Source organism: Taeniopygia guttata, chromosome 1, assembly GCF_048771995.1.
Source record: "Taeniopygia guttata chromosome 1, bTaeGut7.mat, whole genome shotgun sequence".
Classification (NCBI taxonomy): domain Eukaryota; kingdom Metazoa; phylum Chordata; class Aves; order Passeriformes; family Estrildidae; genus Taeniopygia; species Taeniopygia guttata.
The window spans coordinates 11,212,141-11,221,359 of NC_133024.1; positions in this window are offsets into that span (position 1 = coordinate 11,212,141).

Sequence of the window (9,219 nt, forward strand, 5' to 3'; positions counted from 1 at the left end):
ATAATATAATATAATATAATATAATATAATATAATATAATATAATATAATATAATATATAATCTTAATTTTTTCTTTTTGTGGGATGCAGAAAAACAGAAAAAAAAAAAGAGAAGCTAGGCATGGATGGAAAGGCAACTCTTTCCAGTATCTGTTTTGCCTGTTGTAGAGGTTAATCTGTATGAAGCTGAGGAAACATAGGCAGCTTGTAGCCTCTTCCTTTGGTGGGGCTTGCTGTGAATAGGTAGATAATGATTTCCCTGTGGACCTCCTTACCTGATAACTGCCCAGTAACACAGATTTGAGCATGCCAGAGGCCTGCCTCTGGCTCTTGGCAGGATTGTTTGTGTAGAGGAATGCAGTGCTGCTAAAACAGGCTTTGGGACTGATGGCCACATACACAGCCACGGTAGCTGTAAGCTTCCTTTTCCCCTTTCAACTGGAAATATTTTACTCTTTTTCTGACACAGCCACGGCCATAAAATTCCATTTCCATTCAGCATTTGGCCTTCTGCAAGCCGCAGTTAAAGTCAATCAAAGTGGAGATTTTAGTTTGGGGAGCTGCATGCAGCCATTGCATTGAAACAGCAACTGCATTTCATTAAGGCAGGACAAATCTGATCCCGTGTGATGTACTCTGCCAGCACTTTGCTGTGCTGCAGCTGAAGGTGAAGCTTCAGATCTGTCTTGCTCCTGAGCTGAGCTTCATCTGAGTGTTCACCATAAATGTGTGTAAAACTCCATATCTCATTATTGGTCTCCTGGGCTTTCTCTAAACAAATGCAGTGGATTAAAATGCAAGTTCATTAGGTTAAAGTGCTTAATTATCTTAAAACTCTTAGTGTTAGAGTCAGATGTCAGGATTTGATTAGCACTGCAGGGAGGCTCTGTAAGAAGCAAAATGGAAATAGCCATTGTCCTCCTATAGTTAAAATGATATAAATATGTAAATAAGGACACAAATATAGGTCTAGCTACATATGCAATATTTCTTAACTCTCAAATGAAATAATTAGCATAAGTTATTTTGATGCATCCCTATCTCTGAGCCTTAATTATATCAGTGCTTCATTATTTAATATTTTATGACAAGTTGTCATAATCACATTTCTTTCAGTCTTATTTATTGCCTTCTTTACTTATTAAAGCACCCTTTAGTTATCTGTAGAGGAAAAATTAATATAATTTATTATTGACCCCTAATGTATCAAGATTTAGAGTTCTGAGACTCTTCCACAAGTTGCGTTACAAGGTTGAATTTTAGCTTGGGAAGAGTACTCTAAAATGATTAATGAGCCACCATCCAGGGAAGAAATGAAAATACTGTGTCTTACCATAAGAAAGCACAATTATGTTAAAGTAGTCAAGGGATCTATATTTTCACCTTTCTTCTTTCATGGGCTTTCTTTGTTACTCAAAAAAAGTTGGTGTATAGGAAAGAGAGCAGAAACTGCTTTCCATGTGAGAAAGGCCTGTAATCAGTGTCCTGTAAATGTTTATTTACCAGGTGTGTATGGGAGGGAATGGGGTTTGATGGTTTTCAATGCTTTAATTGCAATTCCAGCCCTCCAGTAAGAAAAAAGTGTGATGCAAATTACCAAAATCCACATTTAGTTTCCTTACGATCTTCATATTCTTGACAAGGAAAAAGAACCCAGCTACTTAACAGCTGCAAACAAGAAATGAAATTGAAAATGATTGCTAGATTATTCTTGAGCTTGCACTTCCATGATTTTTTTTTCATCTGGCTCTTCTTAGCTTCAAGAGGCAGTTGTGTAAGCCAATAGATATAATTATTATTTTTTAGGGTTTTTTTCTGTTTTGTTTTGAGCTATGTTTGTTTGCTTTATGTTTTTTGGTTTTTGTTTTGGTTTGATTTGGTTTGTTTTTTTCCTCATACAGGGATTTTATTCTTGCAGTGTGTTCATTTTCTCCTAAGAGCTTTCAATGCTTTCTTTAATCCAAGATGAAACCTGCCACATAACAGTGCACTGACAGCTTCCTGTGAGCAGGTGAAATTCCAGGTGTGGGAGTGGCTGTGGTTTGTGGGAATCCAGGGCTTCCCTCTGGCTGCCCTGGAAGGTCTGGGACCCTGGCAGGGGTCAGGAACCCCCCTGGACAGAGCCCCCAGAGACACTGTCTGTGATCTCTGCCCATGGAAAAGAGTTTTCAATCTTACAGGATGAATTACAAGCTTTGAGTGTTTGATAAGAGTAATAGTTAAGTGTGGCATGGGTGCAAAAGTAAAATTTTAGGATTCTAGATTAGGGGTTCAGAGGAGACAAGATGGAGGAAATTGGGTGTGCCTTGTCCTTTTCCTCCTTCTTCATGCCCTCCATGTTTCACTGTGGTGTTGGCATTTTTCTGTTGGTTTAGGCTGGGGACACACTGTCCAACGTAGGTGACAGATATTGGCACGTTATTGTAAATATAACACAGGTAGTTTCTGGTATTTAATGTTTGTAACATCCCACTGAGGGCAGAGCCCCACACGCTGCCCTGCAGGACAGACCTGCGGCAGGGCAGCAGAACATGTTAGAGATAAACAGAATAAACAACCTTGAAACCAGCACAGATGAATTATGGCTTCTTCTTTGGCAGCGGGGCAGAAAGACAGAGACTTTCTACAATCTCGGAATCATCAATACCTCAGATTCTGACAGTGGTTTACAAAGGCTTGGGCAATGCTAGCCAAGTATACCTTTGGCAGATGTAGCAGTGCCTGTTGCAAGCTTTAGTTTGTGCCAGGTGGTGCTGCATAAGAACTTGATGCATATTTGAGTTGAACCATCTCATCTCTTCTGCTTGGATGCCCAGTGTTACACAATATTCACGATGGGTCTGCTCCACTGAGGCTGAAGTATTTAATGTGCAGCTTGCTGCAGGATTTTGAGACCTGTTAACAGGGTGAGATTCAGGCAGGGAGCAGCTTTCCAGTTTATTCCAGTGCCAAGCATTTCAGCTTTGCTGTGGGAATATTTCACTTGCATCTCTCTTTCTTAAGCGACACGGTAATGAAATTTTTTAGGTGGCATCAAAATGGCTCTGTAAACAGCTAAGGCAAAATCCTGCCCCAGGGAAGTAAGTAGCAGTGCTATTGGAGGGAATTACAGTCAAATTCAAGTATCTGTGCAGGTGGTCTCCAGGGAAAAAAATCAGAAGGCAGAGATGGACTTGACTGAGCCACTTGCATCCACACGAGTTACTCCAGAAAGGGAGAAGGGTCATCCATTGAACAATGGTTGTAGCAGAGGCTGTTTAATTCTTTGGATAATGATGGCTCTGTATAAAAAAATACTGAAAATAAAATTTCCTTCTGGAATGTTTCCTTTTTTCCAACCCTAGAATATTAATATTTCTGTGACTAGAAAAAACAAATAACAAAACATTTTCTCTCAAAATGTCTGAAAAAAAAATCTAACTGAAAGCACAGATTGCAAGTTAAATAGTATCATCAGCACCTTTTATTTAGTGCTTACTAAAAGCATATTTGAATTATTTTGAAAGGTAACCTTGAAGATGTGAAATGGCATCCTGTGTTGCTCTTGTCTTATTTATCCTCAGCAGTTTTCAATGCTTGTAACTCTGGGCTTCGGTTTCTGCTTTGAGAGCTTGTATCCTCAAGTTCTGTCTTGCACTGCTGACTGCCTGAATTTTCTCACTAATCCTAAAGTGTGTTGATACCCTCATACTGCTACAAGTGTATTAACCCTTGGGTTTCTGTGGATATTAATAATTTTGCTCTCCACTGCTCATGGGAGGAAAAGGAATACCAGAAATGTGCAAGCAGTGAGATGGTTAACTGGATCCAGGACAGATGTTCATGTTGCTCTAATTTTGACAAAAGTATATTGGCTTCCTGTGAAGCAATGGATTGATTTTTAAACATAGTATTTGCAGACCAAGCACTATGTGGCTCAAGTCCAGCTCTCTTGAAAGACTTATTAACAGCCCCTCACATTCTCTTTGTTCTTTGGAAAATCATCAACTGCTTCAGACACCTACTGTAGCTTCCTGGGGTTCCTATACCAGAATTCTATTAATGGTTGCTTCTTTTATCTTTGAACATTTATGCTTTATTATTTCATGTTTTTAGAACATTTTTCAAAATTATATTTATTAGGTGGTTGCAAGAAGTCATGATTTTTTTCTCTAAACAAGAATTTGCTTGCAATTTCTTAGATTATGCCTATTACATAATCAATAGATTGCCTTCTAGCTCCAAAACATACTTTTAAGAAATCTATTTCAGACCACATTTTTTTAGAATGGGCATTATTATTACTACTGTTATTATTACTGTTGTTATTTTGGTTTATGCTATTTTGTTTATTTTTATTTTATTTATAATTACTAAATTATTTTTAAACATGTTTATAGAATTATCAGACTTTTCAGTGCTAACATCTACCACCTGATATGTGCCAGACTTTTACAAGTAATAATACAGGAAGAACATCAGGAACCTGGTTTTATGTGTTACAGCAGCCCCCTACAAAGTGAGGCTTAGATCAACCTTCCAGTGCAGAATGGCTGACACTTTCCCTGGCCACAGTACAAATCAGGTTGCACACCTCAAACAGTAGGGTCAGGAATATTAAGAAAGTATTCTAGAGATAACTCCTAAACCAGACTTGCTTTTAACAGGTCATTGACTGCCATAGCAATATCTGGCTCTATTTATATGCAAATTTCTATATAATCTGCATATAGAGGTGTGTAAAAGGACCTAGAAGTTTATTTTCACCAGTTTATTTTTACCCTCAAACACTTAATAGCTTGTGAGCAAATAATAGAGTGAAGAATTCAAAGGCATGAAAGAATAGCTCTAAGCCTTAGAATCAGATTTCTTTTCTCTCTTTTTTCTTCCCATTTTTGTTTCAGAAAGTTACTTTTCTTCTTTATAATTAGCAAAACTGATCCCATTTTATCACAATTTAGATCCTTAATGCCCTGCAGCAGACTCAGTCTGCAGTGTGTTACATTTGACATACCTGAGTCACAGCTTAAATTCAAACTTTTCTCCCTGTTTAAGAAGGCAGGAAAACCTGCTGGCATAAATTGACCAAACCTTACTACTTAGATAAAAATGTCACCTCTTTAAAACTGAGTAATATTAGTGTGAAAAATTCCACCATGATGGACTGTAATTGAACAAAATGTTCCTGGGATGCCTGGCTTTCTTATCAGCTTTATTGTTTTTCATCTCTTACTGAATTGTGAAATGCTGCATGTGACGCAGATTATTTATTCAGACTGCTGTGAGAATGGCCTTTCAGAGCAGGTTTAAGATATTTAATCTTATTATTTTACAGTAAATATATAAAAAGCATGAAAATAAACAGTAGGAGAGGCATGGATGAATGACACAGATGTTTTGCATATCAGAACCATTATGCTTCCACTTACACTGGAAAGTGAATAGAGGAGGAAAAGGCCAGACATGATTGAGCCTATAAGAAATTTTTGGGGTGACTAATCATTAGGAAAAATAGGCAGCCATAATTTTCATACCACTGCTGTTATCCCTTCTTCTCTCAGGGTAAATTGCAAAGGAAATTTAAGTCTCCTCTAACGTATGATGGGGTGTATGGCACTTTTTTCCCTACCATCTAATGAGGCTCTCTAAAAATCATAATGCTGGGGAATGTTAGAGATATGGATAAAGCCCATTTGAAGATGTATTAAAGTAAAATATAAAGAAGGCAAAAGAGAGATTGATTCATACAGTAAAAAGCCCGAATTTTGGCTAGGAAAATGTTTCTACTGCTCATGCAGTGGCCACAGCGCAGCCAAAAATGATCACCAGCAGAAAACCACTCTTTGTAAGTTCTGAAAGAAGCAGAGCATGTTGTGCCCTGCAGCTGTCTTTCTTTCACGAGAAAGAGACTGTTTCATGAAGCATAGATCATTTTTGTGTGTGAAAACTTGTTAAAGGTAAGATATTCCCCACCACCTATACCCCAGTGCCAGGCACTGAAAGCCTCATACATCTCCTGGCTGAGTGCTGCAGCACCTTAAAGGTATCTGAAGTTCAAGTATCCTTAAAGGTATCTGAAGTTGAGGATTAAGCACCAGGATTAAGAGGTTTAGTCCAGGCAGATTCATGGTGGCTCAGTTTATCTGCAGGCTTTGGGCACTGCAGCTGGGTGGCACCTTCAGTAACATCTGCAGCTCACAGCTGGAAACAGGAGCCCAGGGAGTGTAAATCTTTGGCCAGGGTCACCATTCATGATCCAAGGCTTGGGTTTACATAAATGGCCTAGCCCTGCAATTCCCATAAACTGAGAAATTAAAATACAAATGTTTTTCAAAAATTGTGCAGTTTACCCTCTATCTGAGCCAAAACTGAGCCCAACCTCCTCCATGTGATAGTCACAGCTGTAGCCACATACCACATTTCCCTTTAAAATGAGATCACAGCTAAGAAAATGTGGTGGTTGTGTTTATACACACACAGAGTTCCTACATGTAAAGTAGTCTTTATCTGATTTCGTGATGTTTAGACTACTTGCTCAGGAAATGAATAGTTTTCTCTATTCTAGAATTGCCCTGCCCTTTTTCTCATTTCAAAATATTGCAGCAAGCAGGGGACAAGTGAGGCTGGAGGAATGAGGCAGAAAGATATCAATCAATTCAGACACATTTTCCAGCCAGTGCACAGCATACTTGGGGAGAAAGGAGTTTTGGAAGCCAGTGGCTATAAAACACCTCCTTTGCTCTGATTAATGAAATTTTCCCACTGCCACCACCACACCATGAAACATCTTTTTGTCTTACAGAAGCTCAAGTACAAGTGTTGCATACTGATTTCTTGGGAGGAAATATGATTTCTCCTAATAAATATTTCCTAGAGAATGATTACAGTGCCTTTTGAAGAGTTCTGTAAGCTTTAGGTTTTACTTTTAATTAGTTAGTGTGAGAAAAATATGAATCCATAGGCAGTTAATAGCATAACCCTTTTTGACTCTCAATATATAAATAAACATTATAAAATAAATTCAGTGTGCCAAACAGAAAATTCTCCCCTAGCTGATTTTGCTGTAAAGAAATAGCAAATATAAAACCTCCTGATTGAAAATTCATTATGGTTGTACATAAATTGAGGAAAGTATGGATCCTTAGCTCATAACATTTTATATTATCTCATATGAATTTCATGGTGCAATGTGTTCAGCTCAGAATTCATAGGTGCCTGCATCCAGTGGAAGACATTTGAAGGAACAGCAGTTCTTCAATGTAGTTTAAGAACAAAGTTTTTACAGGTAACATCAACTTTTCTGATATTAAAACAGAAAGCTTTCAAGATGAAGAGATGTTGCAAAAAAGTGTTCCAGATTAAGAGAAAATAAAATGCATTCTAATGTCCCATCAGATTGGCTGATTTTGTGCTACAGTAGGAAGATGTGGAGTGGCATCAGAGTATAGAAAGAAATAAGAAATAAGAAAACAAAGCAAACTTTTGGAGAATGAATTTTAATTTAAATCTCTTGGGAGCACAATACATAGGAAATCATATGCAATCATAGGAATTTGCATGATATGAGACATATGGCATGAACAAGGCATAGAAGTAGCACACAGACATTTTCCAAGTTCAGGGAAGCTTCATCAGCAGCAGAGTACGGAGTGTTAGGGAAAAAACCCTGTATCTAAAAGAATTAGATGAATGGTTTTTTCTACAGTCTATGAAGACAGAAAAAAAAAAAAAAAAAAAAAAAAAGCAGAGAGGAAGAAAACAGCACAGAATTGAGGAATCTGTCCCCAAAACCTTCTGAGGTCACAGGTATTGTTTTGTCCAGTGTTTGGGGATCTTCATCTCAGTCTCTTGAAGCCCCTGGCAGCAAGGGGAGGTTGTTCCCCCTGACAGTATTAATGTTATGGAAGTTGTACTGAGTGAGATATTTCCAGCATAAATAGAGCCTTTTTTCTCTTTTATGCAGGAGACAAAAGAGATATCACTTGCAACATCATGTGCAATTCCTATTGCTTGTGTCCTGGAAGATTAAGTGAGAGTGTAACAGAGTGATTGAGGAAATGGAAGCCTTGCTTATAGGGACAAAGAAAGGGCCTAGAAAAATAAAAACAATGTTGAATGTTTGAATGGAGCAGGGGAAAAATCCTCTCAGCTAACAGATAACACTTGTCAAAAGACAAATGGGGATAACCTCATCGTATATGAATTTATGAGGAAAATTAAAAGCTGCTTTCAAATCTCAGAGCAATGAAAGAGGAACATATAGATAGTAGGAATTTAGCTGGGTGCAATATTAGCTCTGCCACCGGACTGTAGAAGAAAATGTATGGTGTACTTCCTTAAGCCAGGAGAAGGTCCATTTCAACCTTTTTCCCATTTTCTTGGCAGTTTGTACATGTATCAGAGTATTTCAGGTAAATACTTTGGAAATCGGTGTTTCATCTTTCACCAAAAGTGTCTGTGTGAAATGTATGTTTATGTTTAAGTGTGTAGACTTTAACCACTTTAATGTAAACAGATCAATACATTAAACATAGTTAATGTGACAAAATGCATTTTCTTTGCATGGAAAAAAAGCAGGTTCTGTAAGCAGATTTTCAAGAGGTTTACTGGGTGTTTATTTTAAATAAAATTATCATTCTTCAAAACAACCTGTTGATCAAATGTAAACTTGGAGCAAATCCTTTCTCATATTAGTAATAAAAATTCAGATCCCTAAGACCATTTCAGATAGCCACAGAATTCTTTCTGCAGACAAGCTAATTGAATAACAAGGGTACTAACATAACTGCTATGTCTTCCAAACCTGTTAATTCTGCCCAGAATATTTGTGATTTCATTGGGATGCTGGTGATTACAGTGGTTACAAATTAATTTATGCTTTTCAATGAATTTTATTCACAAGGAATTGCACTGATAAACATATTATTGATACACTGTCTTTCTATAAGGCTTTTCATTCAATCTTTAATTATGTAGCCATATTCTTTAAATGGGTAGTTTCAGTTATAAATGATAGGTATGGGAGAAAAGGAGCATTGCTATTGCATATTTGCTTTTACAAGCAGAAGGCCAGACCTTCATTATCACTATATTCTCTTTGGGAATTTGACAGAGGTTATGTTACTAGTAAGATAATTAACATTACAAAAAGATTTATGTATTTTTAGGCTGATTTTTCTTCTGGCAATTTATTTTCATACCCATGGAAAATTACTTGTTGCTTAGGCTTGATTTTTTTTT